General features: G+C 43.2%; 1 protein-coding gene across 2 annotated transcripts in view; it reads left to right on the forward strand.

The window, feature by feature from the left end:
* Positions 1–16687, forward strand: part of LOC132396276 (KAT8 regulatory NSL complex subunit 1-like) — a 146625-nt gene that overhangs the window by 88105 nt on the left and 41833 nt on the right. The window lies entirely within an intron of this gene.

Here is a 16687-nt window from a genome sequence, read left to right on the forward strand (position 1 = left end):
TGACAGTTCAGATTAAGGACACTTCATAACTGAAGTTATGAAGTAATGAGCACGTGAAATTGCAAAAAAAAGGGAGGTGAGAGAATAAAGTCCATGTTTGTAATAGGGTGTCTTCCAAAGCTGTTAAAGTAATGTACTTTATAAATATAAAGTATAATATAAAACAAATGTCAGTTTTTCTAGTGCTGCTTGAATTGCTGACTCTTCCAGCTTAGTTATCAGTTCAAAGTTGTAGTATGCTCTGATTATTGGTTGGCTGGCTGTCTCTCCTGGGAGCCACATGTAGGCCCTTTCCCTGCAAAGCCCATTGGGTTCCGTTCAGGGGGTGCAGTGCTTTGGCTATTGTATAAATAGCACAAGTGAGTCCTCTTGCTTTTACAGTAGGAGATAGTATTTGCTGGTTGGTCAGATCTGACAGTGATAGAGGGCCATGATGTCTGACACCTCCCCCCCCCCCCCCCCCCATTGGATGGATTTTTCTGGGGGGTGGGGAGGAGACGAATGTACCAACCATCAAAGCAGTAGCATCCACAGTCTCCAGCCGCATCACTGGTGCAATTTTGGGCCCCACTGGTCTGATTGTCATTTTAAAAAAAGGCCAAGACTGACTGCTGTTCAGCTCAATTGCTATTAGGGGAACCCCTTTTTCCCCATGGAGAGGAATCGCTGTACACACCCAGCAGGCAGATAAGTTACTTTTCCCAGCATAACCATAGAGGTGACAGGAAGGTGTTTGACTTGGGTACTACAATACAAGTGCTTAAGATCAATCATCTGCAGTTTGGTTTGCCCGGTTGCGATTAAATGGTCATAGTTGCCATGTCTGAGTCAAATGGTGAACCATGTCTGACCAGTAGGAGTAAGGGCAGCCATAGCCAGAGGAAACAAATCCCGGGAGTTAGCGGAATAAATAGTTAAGACAGTTCTTAATTACAAAACCCCTGGGGATTGACCTTTTTGTCAGGGGTGGCATATTGAGTAAGACCAATGGCCCTTGTTCGGGTCTCCAGACAAGGAGAGGTCCAGTCTGACTGCACATGCAGGCAGAAACTGTTATTGGGCTTCCCAGCTGTTCTGGAAGAATTACATCAGTCGGTGGCAATGTAAAGACTGTTGAGTTAGCAACTGAGGTACCAGGGTGAGAATCATATGGGGGTGGGGAACCAGAGCGTGGTAAAACAGGTGCTGACACAGTTGTGGGTAGTACAGCAGGGTTATTAGATCACCTTACCCATTCCCAATCATCATCAGTATCGTTTGGGAAATCAGTTGATATGTCTAGATAGAGGTGGGGTACCCAGAATTATTTTTATTTTCTGTTTCCCTTTTCTCTTTATTTGTTCTTTCGTGGTCAGTGTGTTTTGTCACTGATACAATTTCTTCCACTTCTTTGTCTGTTTCTGTCCCTTATCCTAATCTTCACTATTCGTTCTTAACTCCTGTCAACTCTTAGGATTGCCTCTTTTGTCACATAAATCTATCCCTCTTCGCTTGGTGTTATCGGTACAATAATTTAATTTATGTCTTTATCTTATTTCTGCCTCTTGTCAATCAAGTGGCTATACTCTTTTCCTGTTCTGCCTGCTGAATTAAATTTAAATCAAATGTACCTCCTGCAGGCCAATTATCTCTTCCCAAATGTTTAGATGATTGGAACAACATTTGTCCAGTTTCTTTTCATTGTCTAGATATTTGTCTATTATTTTCTGTAATGGACTACTCTCCCCCACCCCCCTTGTCTAAGTGCACACGCATTGTATTGACTCAAATGTCTCAATTATTCCGGGGGGCACGAACCACCTGCCTCCTCTTCCCTTTGTTCCCTCATTTTGACAGGGAAAATCCACTGACGGGACCCAGAGTTATCAGAGAGCAGAAAGGAGCCAAGGTTAAAACTTACCCCAACGTTCTGTCCGTCCACTTCTTTAGTTTTGGCGAGGGGTTATTGGGATCCTGCTCACTGCGCCAAGATGTTGGTCTGCCTCTCTGCCAGAGGACTTTAGGTTCAGGCCAAGGGATAAAAGTCAAACACAGTTTACTTAAAATTACATACTGTTTATTTACAAGCTTGCATCATGCAATTGATGTACAGAGTCCAATTCATAGAGCCTTGATATCTATAACCAAGTGAGCCCTGAGCACTGCCCGGGGCTGCTTGTTAAACAGTAGTTATCACATAGTACTGTGATCATTGCCAGGCATCCTTGATTAGTGGTTACACAAAACAACTGTCTCATGCAACAAGCTCTTCCTTGTTCTTTGCATCTGTCCTTCAAGTAACCCTACGGTTAATAGTTTAGTAAGGCGCGATTAGTTATCTTGCAGCATAATTCTCGCAGTGTGACTAGTCAAGCTGCAAACAAGTCAGTCAGGATTTAACCCTTTTAATTCTGTATATAATTGCTCAGGTCCCTTTGTTGTTTAGCATCCAGATCATTGATATAAATGACAATGTAGTTAACTAGATCAGTAAATTTGCAGATGGCACCAAGATTGGAGGTGTGAAGGACAGTGAGGGAGGCTATCATGGCTTGCAGAGGGATCTAGATCAGCTAGAAAAATGGGCTGACAAAATGGCAGAAGGAATTTAATGCAGACAACAGTGAGGTTTTGAACTTTGGTAGGACCAACGAGGGTAGGTCTTGCAGAGTTATGGTTGAGCACTGAGGAGTAGAATAAAGGGAATACAGGTACATAATTCTTTGAAAGTGGTGTCAGAAGTAGATAGAGGCATAAGGAAAGTGTTTGGCACATCGGCTTTCATAAAGCAATGTATTGAGTACAGGAGATGGGATTTTATGTTAAAGTTGTATAAGATGTTGATAAGGCTAAATTTGGAGTATTGTGTACAGTTTTGGTCACCTACCTACAGAAAAGATGTAAACAAGGTTGAAAGAGTGCAGATAAAATTTGAGGATGTTGCCAGGTCTGGATGATCAGAGTTATAAGGGCAGTTTGAATAGGTTAGGACTTCATTCTTCCTCCTGGACATGGGCTGATTAAATTTAATTTATGCTTCAATTTCTTTTTAATTTTACAAATTTCCATCATCTGTATCTCTTTCCTTGCTATCAGTAGATTTTGTATACCTTACATCCTGCATTTTCCTTTGCGACTTTCAGTATTTTATTAAAAGCTGCGAATCCAGAACTAAATCTCACAAAATCCCTCAATAGTGTTCAAACCATGAGGATCTATTTATCATTGTTTTCTGTTTGTTAATGAAGCAATTACTGACACGTCATATATTTAAAATTAATTAAAAGACAATGGATTTTGTAAGAACATTTTAAAAAACAGGAAGATGATTAGGGAACATGGTCCCTCAAGCCTGCCTGCCTTCCCATTCAATGTAATCATGGCTCATCTGCCCCAGCCTCTGCCTCTTAGTTCCCTATACCCTCAATTCATTGCTTTTCAAAAAATAAATTATGTCAGTGTAATCTGACAAGTTTAACAGACCTTGGCTGACGAGATATTGAGGTACTTGCCAAGAAAAAGAAGTAAAAGCATTAGTGAATCCCTTGATAACTAAAAAGATTTGGAATACTGTTAAGAGGAAAATAGGAGGACAAAAAGAGGGTATGAGATGGATCTGGTAGGTAAGTTTAAGGAAAATCCCAAGAGGTCCTGTAGCACTGTTAAAAGATTGTTATGGGAGAATAGGTCCTCTTCTAGCTAAGTCATTAGCACAGTTGCTTTACAGTGCCAGTGATCACTGATCATGATTCCATTCCCAGTGCTGACTGTAAGGAGTTTGTATGTTTTCCCTTTGCAGCATGGGTTTCTCTTGATGCTCTGTATTTTTCCCATGTTCCAGTGATGTATGGGTTAGGGTTAGTAAGTTGTGGACATGCTATGGTGGTGTTGGAAACGTGGTGAGACTTGGTGGGCTGTCCCAAACATGGTCCTTTCATTGTGCTGATTTGATTTGACAAGACAACATATTTCACCGTATGTTATGATGTACTTATTACAGAAAGCAAATCTTTAATCATAATCCTTAATCTAGGTCTAGAGTTGCTGGAGATGGGTAGGATTTTTAATATTTCTCATTGTCTACTGAGCAGAAAATCATTGCTCAAGAGATGAAAGAAAGAAGTGAAAATGTTTTGGAGGACATTAGTATTACTAGGGTGCAGGTATTTACAACCTTATAGCACTTAAGTGGACAAATCCTGACCAAGTGCATCCTTGAACTTTGTGGGAGTTTATAGAGAGTCGATTGCAGAGCTCTTGTTTATTATTATTATTTAATTACAGATACAGAGTGGAACAGGCCCTTCTTATCCAACAGGCTGCATCGATCCAGCACCCCACCTATTTAACACCAGCCTTAACACTGGACAATTTCCAATGGCCAATTAGCCTACTAATCGGTATGTCTTTGTACTTTAGGAGGAAACCAGAGCATCTGAATGAAACCCAAGCTGTTAATTCGAAAATCTGCAAACTTCTTGCAGGCGGTGCTGGAATTGAACTCCAGGATGCCCCAAGGTGTAACAGCATCATCCTAACTGACTGCCATGCTACCATTATAGAGATATTTACTTCATTTATAACTATGGTAGTGTAGTGGTTAGTGCAACACTGTTACAGCTGTGGGCATTGGAAGATGGAGTTCAATCTTGGCATTCTTTGTAAGTAATCTCTGAGCGTCCTCCCTGTGAAATGTGTGGGTTTTCTCTGGGTCCTCTGGTCCCTCCTCCTCAGTCCAAAGATATACCGGGTAGGTTAATTATCATTGTAAATTGTTCCGTGATTAGGTTAGCATTAAATCGTGTTTGCTTGGCAGTGTGCTTGAGTGGCAAGAAAGGTCTATTCTGTGCTTTATCCTTAAATAATTAAATGCCACCAGTGAAGTTCTTGAAGGCTGGAAGGTTGCTAATATCATTCCAATTTTTTAGGTGTAGCAAGGACAACAGAGGGAACTATAGACTGGTCAGCCTTATGTCAATACTGGAAAAGCAACTGGAGACTATTTTGAGAATCAGGATCTACCGCATTTGGACAGTGTGTTTCAAAGGAGTTAATGTGGCTTTATGCTTAATGGAATATTTTTTGTAGTTTTTTTTGGAGAAGTAACCAATAAGATAGAAGAGGGTAGAGCATTGGATGTTGTCTATTTGAACTTTAGTAAGCCCTTTGACCAGGTCCCAAGTGGAAGGCTGATTTGTAAGGTTAGGTCTCCTGGAATCCTAATTAGGTGGATTCAAGATTTGCTCTGAGGCAGGAAACGGTGTGATAATTGTTTCTCGGAATGGACTCTGATTCTGTGGTATTCTGTGAGGGGTTAGCATTGGGACCCATGTATTTTTTTATTTATTTAAATGATTTGGATGTGAGTGCTCAAGGCTTGGTCAGCAAGTTTGCAGATGACTTGAATTTAGTAGATGTTGATAATGAAGAAGGTCATTTTAGGTTACAAGGAGATCTTGATCAGTTAAGGAAGTGGGCTGAGTGGCAAATTAATTTCAATATAGCTAAGTATGAAGTAATGCGTTTTGGAAAGTCAAAACTAATGTAGAAAGTACTATGAATAGGCACTAGGGATTTTAATGGTACAGAAGTACTTAGCACAAGTGCACAGTTAGTTGAAAACTGCATTACAGATAGACAGTGTGGTGAAAAAATGTTTAGTATATTGACCTTTAGGGCACCATGTAAAACCAAGTTGAAAGAACTGCAAAATATGTAGATCTACATATCAAATCATGTAAAAGAGAAAATGTGCAGATTCTGGAAATCCAAGCAACACACAAAGTGCTGGAGGAACTCAGTAGGCCAGGCAGCATCTGTGGAAAAGAGTACAATGGTACAATGGACATTTGGGCTGAAATCCTTCGGCAGGACTGGAGGGAAAAAAGTCGAGTAGATTTAAAAGGTGGGGGGGGGGGCGGGGAGAGAGAAACACAAGGTGATAGGTGAAACCTGAAGGAGGAAGGATGAAATAAAGAGCTGAGAAGTTGATTGGTGAAAAAGATACAAGGGTGGAGAAGGTTGAGCCTGAGATAAGAAGACAGAAAGGCCTTGGGGGGGGGAAAGAAAACATCAGAGGAGTTCCAGAGTGAGGCGTTACCTGGCCTGCTGAGTTCCTCCAGCATTTTGTGTGTGTTGCTTGAATCTACAAATTTAAATTACCCTGGAACTCTTTACATGCTTAGATCTCAATTCTGGCCAGAGTGTGTAACAAATAAATTATTTAGTCTTTTTTGGCTTAAAAAACTTGTTTTCCAGGAAATGGCTAAAATGTTTCTATCTGCACCTCCTGTCTTCTAATGAGGATTGGTTCATAGACCTCCAGCTTTCTAGCTTCTTCCTCCTATAGTTGAAAATTAGCTTTTTGTTTTGCTGACTTTGAATGAGTGGTTATCTTTACAAACCTTTGATGTCCCTTGACATGTATATTTTCTTGGTTTGGCTGCCGTTGTTTTTGTTTTAGCTCACATAAGACAAGAACATGTTGGCCCTGAGCTCTGTTTTCCAGTTTTGAAAAAACCTCATAAATACCACAGAGAAATGAGGTAGCAGCAATGACTAGTTTTTTTTCCCCATATATCCCCAAATGAGTGAAGGATCACTGAATCAAGCCTTTTGCTGCTTTGTTCTGCCCATATCACAAGTTTAATTCTGTGACTCAAGTGACTGCAGATGCTGGAGCAGCACACTAAAAGCTGGAGGAACTTAGTGGTCTACAGAAGACACAAGGAAATCTGCAGATGCTGGAAATTCAAACAACACACACAAAATGCTGGTGGAACACAACAGGCCAGGCAGCATCTATAAGGAGAAGCACTGTCGACGTTTTGGGCCGTGACCCTTCGTCAGGACTAACTGAAAGGAAAGATGCTAAGAGATTTGAAAGTAGTGGGGGGAGGGGTAATGCAGAATGATAGGAGAAAACTGGAGGGGGTGGGATGAAGCTAAGAGCTGGAAAGGTGATTGGCGAAAGTGATACAGAGCGGGAGAAGGGAAAGGATCATGGGACGGGATGCCTCGGGTGAAATGGGGGGGGGGAGAGCACCAGAGGGAGATGGAGAACAGGCAGAGTGATGGGTAGAGAGAGGGAAAAAAACAAAAAAAAACAGCTAAATATGTCAGGGATGGGCTAAAAAGGGGAGGAGGGGCATTAACGGAAATTAGAGAAGTCAGTGTTCATGCCATCAGGTTGGAGGCTACCCAGCCGGTATATAAGGTGTTGTTTCTCCAACCCGAGTTTGGATTCATTTTGACAGTAGAGGAGGCCATGGATAGACATATCAGAATGGGAATGGGACGTGGAATTAAAATGTGTGTCCACTGAGAGATCCTGCTTTCTCTGGCCGACCGAGCGTAGGTATTCAGTGAAACAGTCTCCCAGTCTGCGACGGGTCTCACCAATATATAAAAGGTCACACCGGGAGCACCTGACGCAGTATACCACACCAGCTGACTCACAGGTGAAGTGTCGCTTCACCTGGAAGGACTGTCTGGGTCCCTGAATGGTGGTGAGGGAAGAAGTGTAAGGGCAGGTGTAGCACTTGTTCCGCTTACAAGGATAAGTGCCAGGAGGGAGATCGGTGGGAAGGGATTGGGGGGACGACGACGAGCGGACAAGAGAGACGCGTAGGGTGCAATCCCTGCGGAAAGCAGAAAGGGGGTGAGGGAAAGATGTGCTTGGTAGTGGGATCCCATTGGAGGTGGCGGATGTTACGGAGAATTGTACGTTGGACCTGGAGGCTGGTGGGGTGGTAGGTGAGGACAAGGGGAACCCTATCCTGAGTGGGGTGGCAGGCGGATGGGGTGAGGGCAGATGTGCGGGAAATAGAGATGCGTTTGAGAGCAGGGTTGATGGTGGAAGAAGGGAAGCCCCTTTATTTAAAAAAGGAAGACATCTCCTTCGTCCTAGAATGAAAAGTCTCATCCTGAGAGCAGATGTGGTGGAGACGGAGGAATTATGAGAAGGGGATAGCATTTTTACAAGAGACAGGGTGGGAAGAGGAATAGTCCAGGTAGCTGTAAGAGTCTGTAGGCTTATCGTAGATATCAGTAGATAAACTGTCTCCAGAGAAGGAGACAGAAAGATCAAGAAAGGGGAGGGAGGTGTCGGAAATGGACCTGGTAAATTTGAGGGCAGGGTGAAAGTTAGAGGCGAAGTCAACGAGCTCAGCATACGTGCAGGAGGCAGTGCCAATGCATTCATCGATGTAGTGAAGGAAAAGAGAGGAACGGATACCTGTATAGACTTGGAACATGGACTGTTCCACAAAGCCAACAAGAAGGCAGGCATAACTGGGACCCATGCGGGTGCCCATGACTACACCCTTGTTTTGGAGGAAGTGGGAGGAGCCAAAGGAGAAATTATTGAGAGTAAGAACTAATTCCGCTAGACGGAGGAGAGTGGTGGTAGAGGGGAATTGGTTAGGTCTGGAATCCAAAAAGAAGCGAAGAACTTCGAGACCATCCCGGTGGGGGATGGAGGTATATAGGGACTGGACGTCCATGGTGAAAATAAGGCGGTGGGGGCCAGGGAACTTAAAATCATTGAAAAACTTCAAAGCGTGAGAAGTGTCATGAACATAGGTGGGAAGAGATTGAACGGGGGGGGGGGGGAATAAAACAGTGTCAAGGTACGCAGAAATGAGTTTGGTGGGGCAGGAGCAAGCTGAGACAATGGGTCTACCTGGACAGGCAGGTTTGTGGATCTTGGGTAGGAGGTAGGAACGGGAAGTGTGGGGTATGGGAACTATGAGGTTGGTGGCAGTGGAACCAAACTTTTTTTTTGTTTTTTTTCTCTGCCCATCACTCTGCCTGTTCTCCATCTCCCTCTTGTACTCCCCCCCCCCTTTCTTTCTCCCGAAGCCTCCCGTCCCATGATCCTTTCCCTTCTCCAGCTCTGTATCACTTTCGCCAATCACCTTTCCAGCTCTGAGCTTCATCCCACCCCCTCCAGTCTTCTCCTATCATTTAGCATTTCCCCCTCCCCCCACTACTTTCGAATCTCTTAGTATCTCTCCTTTCAGTTAGTCCTGACAAAGGGTCTCGGCCCGAAACGTCAACAGTGCTTTTCCTTATAGATGCTGCCTGGCCTGCTGTGTTCCACCAGCATTTTGTGTGTGTGGTCTACAGAAGAAATGTGCTGTGCCCAGACTCATCAACTGGACTGAAAGAAAGTGGCCAGTATAAAAAGATGTAGTAAAGGGGTGGAGTAAGAGTTGATTGGTGGTAGTAGGTTCAGGTGAGGTGGTTGATAGGCAGATGGAAGCGCAGAGAATGGGAATAATGTCAGAAACTGGGAGCACTTCTCTCCCTTTATTCTATGCTCTATCTTCCTCTGCTATGACGTTCCATTATCATTAGCCTTTTGTCACTTTTACTCATCACCTCTTAGCTAAGACATCATTTTGTATATTTATGTACATTTCACTGTCAAAACTTGTGATTTCAGCTTTAATTCCTCTTTATAGGGCTGCCAGATTGTCTGATTCCTCTTTATTTGACTAAACAAGGTACAGCAGGCATCATATGGAGACACTTTTGGTGGAAAGGTCTGCAGGCTCAATATGGGGCTTGATATTTATTTGCTAAACACAAAGGACAGTTCCATATTTTCAAAGTATAAACAGTGCTTTCTTTTGAAGCTACATACAAACTTTACACCTTCTGATTCACATCCATTCCACAGATGCCCGTAGCGTCTGGACTGGGATCCACAGCTTTTAGGAATGCATTGTCCCAAACTGAATCCACATTACATTATCAAGGAATAGAAGACTGGCAGCCAAAGCCATTTGCTAAATGTAAATAACTAAACCCAAAAATCACTCAACAGTCCCTCTTGGCCCTCCTGGACAGAAATAAATTTGAACCAGGAAAGGCCAACCTAGGAGGATCTACTCAAATAGTGCAGCAAAAATGCCCTGCCTCGAAATTACCCCCCAATTTTGTGTGCCTCGATATCTGCCCTAGCATTCCCTGATCACTACCTACCAGATGTTAAGCAGAGAGGTTGTTCCAGAAATTTGAACAAGTCTTTAGAAATGCTACTGCTTTGGTGTGCCTGTTGGCTCTTTCCCGCAGGCTGATTGCAGTGTAATCACATTCCTTGTCTTCACCCCTTCATTCTCTGGTCACTGAAACTCTCTTTCAAGGAGCACCCACAGGCCCTCTCATCGATATACAGGAAGGGGTTGGGGTGGTCTCTATGTATGTATCTGCAAGGACCTCTCCCCGGTGGCACCCCCTTCTGAACTGTCCAGTTGATCACTGGCCCGACTGCTGAAAAGGCCCCAGTTCCTCATTCACACTGGGGATGACTGCTTTCAGATGCCACATGCAGTCTAAAATGCCATCGAAGTTGTGGAACTTGCTGACTTTGCTTTAACTTAAAAATCCCTCCCCATCTATTTTCTAGTCTTTCCTATTTTCTGCTATGAAACTAATCATCTACCTTCAGCAACCAGCCTTCATTACAGACTACCATCATCATCACACTTTAGCATGCTATTCAAGGCTTTCTGTTGTGCTCTCGGGGTTTTCTGCCTTTGTGTTTCCTCTGGGTATGTTTTCATTGGTTGTGGTCAGGTCTGGCCGGCTGGTGTTCCTCTCTTAGGTTCTCTGTAATTACATGGTTATTGGGTACGCTTGATCCCCTGCTCTGACTGTGGGAGCAACAAGGTGGTGAGTTGTATGCTTTAACCCGAGTCCAGTGATTCCACTGGCTGCCTCACCGAGTCTGCACACTGGCGCGAGTATCATTGGTTAAGAGTACCATCTGTGGCCCTATACACCTAGAGGCAAACCCTGGCCTTTCCAGCAACACCCTCACCATGACCTGGTTGCTGGGCTGTGGAAGGACCATCACCTTTCCCTCTGGCTCTCTGATCAGCGATTTGCTGCTGCTGTTTCATTTGGTCCTTCAACACTTTAAGTTGATTACAAAAGTCTTTCATGTACTGTGTCATTCTCCAGGCTCCCTGCAACCCATAATTACCCCATGATATAACTTCAGTATTATCTGCCTAATACATGGTGGGGCCACTGTGACTCTTTCCGCCTGTGTGCCCAGCTCCCATCTGGTCCCTCCTTTGCTCCTTTTTCCACCACCTCTCCTTTTCTTCTGCCACTACCCCTTCATATAATTTTACTAAATTGGCTTCTGTCATTTCTTCCTGCGCACTTGCAATTTCAATTGCTTTTTATTCCTCTGCTGCCTTATTCGCAGTAATGTCTGCCCTTAGAGGGACTGAAAAATCTGTATGTTCTGGAGACAAACCATTCAGGATTGTTGCAGGGCCCACCACTATAGGATGTGGTCTTGGCATGGTCTAAAGGGTGGTATAGGCTGTTGTTAATGGATATGATCCACTGGGTTTAACTGGCCATATAGACGAGTTAGTAGTGGCCACAGTCACTCTGAGTATCCCCTGGTGATTTTGTTCCTTCACTATACCCTGGACAGCTGTCAGTGCATCAGATTTTATAGGGTACTACTTTTGGGGTTTATGCAGGTTCCCATCTATTTCAACTGAGTTTATCTTTACTTGACCACAGTCTTGCTTGTGCCTAGCCTACACAACTGGGAACTGTTGACAAAGTAACCCATAGACACAATCCTGGTTCCAGTTGCTGGTGATCAGGGTAGCCACGACAATGCTAGCCAGGTTGTGTATTCTGTTGGTTGTATGCATTCGCTGCCCCTGATTTGTCCATATTACTTCTCTCTTTCCCAAATCAATAATGGCCCCTGCTTCCCTTAGGATGTCTATTCCAAGGATAGTGCCCTCATTATTTGGACATACCCAGTAATACACTGGAAGCTGCACACCCCCAATTTCGAGTACTTGCGACTCGCTTCTTACTGCTTTCACTATTTTATCTCCTACACCCCCTAATATAAATGGCTTGTCCGGTTGTTGGCAAGGGTAGGTCTGTTATTGATACCGATGCCCCTGTGTCCACTAACATATTGCATTGCCCCCTCCCCAACAATGCTGTTATTTACATCTGTGGGTCACCAGTACTGAGCACTGGCAGTGGGGCTCGCCACTGCATCGTTTTTCTGACCTAGGAGCCGTCTTTACTAGCTCTATGATCTGATCGACAGTCAGATTGTTCAGACTAGGCACTGATGGGGTGGGAGATTGTGTCTGCTGTGACGTTCACCTGTTTTTCTTCCTTTTTTTGGACACTTGTTTCCAATCATGTCTCAATAGGCTGCACCTGTAGCATATCAATTCCTATACCCTCCCATGTCTATTCCAGCAATTCCTTGCTTTGTGCCCTGGTCGCTGGCAAACAGAACTAACTCTCTGGGACATCACAGCAGCTGAATCCACTATAGCCACTTTATGATCTCTCTTGGACTTTCTTCGGTCTACCCCACTGGTCCACGAAACTATCGCAGAGTAGGTCAACCCCACTGTTATGCCTAAATCTAAAACTTGCTGGTGTGCTGAGCTCAGGCTTTCCTTCAGCATTTTCAGGAAGACTTGGTCGTCCCTCCCTTGATTATCCAACCCAGAATATTTTTCATACACTCGATATTGACGTTCTGCATAATCCATGGCTGTCTCATTAGCTTTTCGAATCACTGCCACTATCGTTCCCCAGTTATTCTTACCTCCACCCAATCGCTGCTTCACTTCCCCTTTTAAAAAAGCAATATCTTTCTTCATTGCTAGCTTTTCCGGTAGTTGCCCAGGTACCATCCCGCACCCCCTGGGCCATGCTGTTCCACATATTCCTCGGGCACTTTGCTTTTACCAACTTATGTATATCTTTCGGGTGCATCTGGTGAATTTCAACCATTTCCTCAAGCTTGCACCAGAATTCTGCATTCGCACATGTGACTTTAAATGAGGGAACTCTGACAAAATGCTCTGTTTCTCCCTGGGTATGAAGGGCTTATGAATAGTTGTAATCATTGTCGAGGGCTGGCATGGATCATCAGGGTTCTCAGCCTGACGTTGCTTGATCTCAGATTGATGGGAATGGCAGTGGGATGGAAGATTAAAATCATAGGCAATACAAAGCTCATGCTCCCTTCTTCATACTGAACACAGTGCTCTGCAAAGGAGTTACTTCGTCTAAATTTTGGTTTCTCCAGTTTACTACGGACAATACCGAGAATACACTGAATAGAAAGAAATGCAAGTGAATTGTAACTTCATCTGGAAAAATAGGTGGGACAGTAAATAGTGGGAATAAAGAGATAAATAGGCTGATGTTGCACCTTCTTACAGGATTGCATGGGAATATACTGTAATGGCTAGCACGAGAGGGCATAGTTTTAAGGTACTTGGAAGTAGGTACAGAGGAGATTTCAGGGATAAGTTTTTTACGCAGAGAATGGTGAGTGTGTGGAATGGGCTGCTGGTGGCGGTGGTGGAGGCGGAAGCAATGCGATCTTAAAAGACTCCTGGATTAGGTGCATGGGGTTTAGAAAAATAGAGGGCTATGGGTATGCCTAGGTAGTTCTCAGGTAAGGTCATGTTTGACACAGCTTTGTGGCCCTGTATTGTGCTGTATGTTTCTATGAAGGGAATTGCAGTTAGAGAAAGAAAGCAATTGAAAGCTGGAGTCATAAAGGGAGTGATTTGGGAATGCCAAAAAAGGAGAGGGGAATATTTGGTAGAATCATGTTGGATCTTGCAGCAATTGTTTATTCCTTGAATGTGTTCAAAGATGAGAAGCAAAGGATCTCTGACTGGGAGAAGAGGAGTTAAGTGCATGGTTGTGAAATACATGAGATGCAGTCCGCCCACGGTGTTAGAAGGGCAGCTGTGGTTCAGGAAGGAGGAAGGCATTTCAGAGCAAAGTCTGGTTATTGAAACAAAAATGACAAAGGAACTGGGTGAATGAATTGGTCTTGACAGGAGGCAGGGAGGGAGTAAATATCTCTATGATATCTGTGGACCAATACAGTTTAATGTAATTTTATCATTTAAGTCTGGCAGTTTTGTTTTTGTTTTGCACCTTTTACTTGGTGTTTTCATTTGTTAAAGAAAATGATGCACGCTTTCATTTCACTGTAGAGTTGGATTTTTCTGCTGCATGGATTAATCGTGTGGATGAACAAAGGGACCTTGGGGTTCCAATCCATACATCCCTCAAGGTCACTGCACAGGTTGATAGGGTAATTAAGAAGGCTTATGGGAGGCTAGACTTCATTAACAGGGGGATTCAGTTCAAGAGTATAGAGGTCATGTTGCAACTGTGCAAATCTCTGGTGAGACCACACTTAGAGTATTGTGTTCAATTCTGGTCATCTCATTATAGGAAGAATGTGGAAGCTATGGAGAGGGTGCAGAGGAGATTTACCATGATGTTGCCTGGTTTGGAGAACAAGTCATATGAAGCAAGGTTAGCAGAGCTGTGACATTTCTCTTTGGAGTGTGGAAGAATGAGAGGGGACTTGATAGAGGTCTACAAGATTATGAGAGGCATAGATAGGGTGGATAGTCAGTACCTGTTTCCCAGGGCACCAATAGCAAACACCAGAGGGCATATGTACAAAATTAAGGGAGGGAAGTTTAGGAGAGACATCAGGGGTAAGTTGTGAGTGCCTAGAATGACTTGCGAGGGATGATGGTGGAGGCTAAAACATTAGGGGTAATTAAGAGTCTCTTGGACAGGCACATGGATGAAAGAAAAATGGAGGGTTATGGGGTAGTGTGGATTTAGTACTTTTTTAAAAGGATTATATGGGTTGGCACAGCATGGAGGGCTGAAGGGTCTGTACTGTGCTGTAGTGTTATATGGTTATATAGCTCATTGTTACTTGGTTTAACTGTTCATTTAGTTTTTGATAGGATTATTCATGCATTGTATGATATGGAATGCACTAACATTGCTGTAGACAGTGAAACTCCAAATACCTTGCATGCTCAAATTTTTCATGCCAAACTGGCAAATTATTTTGGAATTATTGGATGAAATTCTTATCAATAAAACAACACACTTGTGATTTTTTAAAAGCATGTACATAGTTTTATAATAAATTGTCCAGTCAACTGAGTAAGGTTTTTCTGATGCTTGGTTAGCAAGTTCCAAGTTCTACTTCGGTGATGATGAATAGCGCTATATTTCCAGATGCTACTACCTGGATGTGAATTTATCTGTGGTGGATTTTGCTACCCTTGTCCTCAATCGGTAAGATGTTTCCTGTCAGAGTAACCCAGTGAGTAACTTTATTTGCTTAGAGGAATGACAGATGTTGATTTATTTCCACTAGTGGGGCAGTCTCAGTTGAGGGGACATAGTTTTGAGCTAAGGAAGTGGTCATTTTAAATTAAAGCATAGACTAATTTCTTCTGGTGGGTAAATTTGCAAATGACTCTGAAATTTGTGGAATAGTGAACAGTGAAGAAAGTTGTCAAATGTTACAACAGGATACGGACCAACTGAGAAAACAGGCCAGGTGGAATTTAGCTTGGGTCAGTGCAAAGAGTTGCAATTTGAGAAGGTAGACCAGACAAGGGCATGTACAGTGAATGCAGAACCCTGGGGAATGTTAAACAGAAAGGCCCTGGGGTAAAAAGTACATTTTTTTTTAACTGGAGGAAAGGTAGACATGGCGGCTTTGAAAGACATATGGTGTGCTTGCTTTCATCAGCTGAAGCATTAAATATTACATAGCATTGGGTATTACACTGGAAAGAGTATGAAGGAGATGTTGCCAGGACTGTGTTATGGAGAGAGGTTGAGCAGGTTTAGACTTGCTTTAATGGAGCATAGTGGAATTAGGGTGATTTTATAGAAGGTTTATAAAATTGTGATTGGCATAGATAGGGTCAATGTGCAGTGTCTTTTTCCCAGGGTTGGAGAATCAAGTATTAAAGGGCATAAGTTTAAGGTGAAAGGGGGAAGATTTAACAAGAAACTGAGAGGCAACTTTTTAAACCCTGAGGGTAGTCAGCATATGGTTTGAGTTGTTAGAGGAAGTGGGTAAGGCAGGTGCATTAACAACATTTAAAAGGCACTCAAGCAAGTACATGGATAGAAAAGGTATAGAGCAGGGGTTCCAAACCTGGGGTCCACAGACCTCTTGGTGAATGGTAGGGGATCATGGCATAAAAAAGCTTGATAACCCCTGGCTTAGAGGGATATTGGCCAAATGTGGGCAAATTGGATTAGCTTGATAGGAATTTTGATTGGTGTGGAGCAGTATTTTGAAGGGCTCATTTCCATACTGTATGACTGTAACTATTCATGTTACAGTGGTACAAAACGTTGGGCTGCACTTGGAGTATTGTGTGCAGTTCTGCCCACCTCTCTATAGAAGGATGTGAATAAGCAAGAGAGGGAGAGCTGCTTGGATCAGAAGGCATGCTTTGTAAGTACAGGTTGGATATGCAAGGTTCTTTTGCCCCAGAGTGAAGAATGCTGTTAGATATCTATAAAGTTATGAAAAACCTAGCTTGGATAGATAGCCAGTGGTAGGGTTGTCTAAAGTGAGAGGGCATATATTTAAAATGAGAATGAAGAGATTTAAAGGGGATCTGAGGGGTAAATTTTTCACACATTATCTGGTATTTATAATGTGCTGCCAGAGGAGGTAGTGAAGGCAGGAACAATAACAAGATTTACAAGGCCCCATGATGGGAACTTGGATGACCAAGACATGGAGGGATTATAGACTTAATGCAAGCAAATGAAATTAGTATTGCGAGACATGCTGGTTGACATAGGCACAGTAAGCTGTAGG

This window comes from Hypanus sabinus, chromosome 1, assembly GCF_030144855.1.
Source record: "Hypanus sabinus isolate sHypSab1 chromosome 1, sHypSab1.hap1, whole genome shotgun sequence".
In the NCBI taxonomy this organism is placed as follows: Eukaryota; Metazoa; Chordata; class Chondrichthyes; order Myliobatiformes; family Dasyatidae; genus Hypanus; species Hypanus sabinus.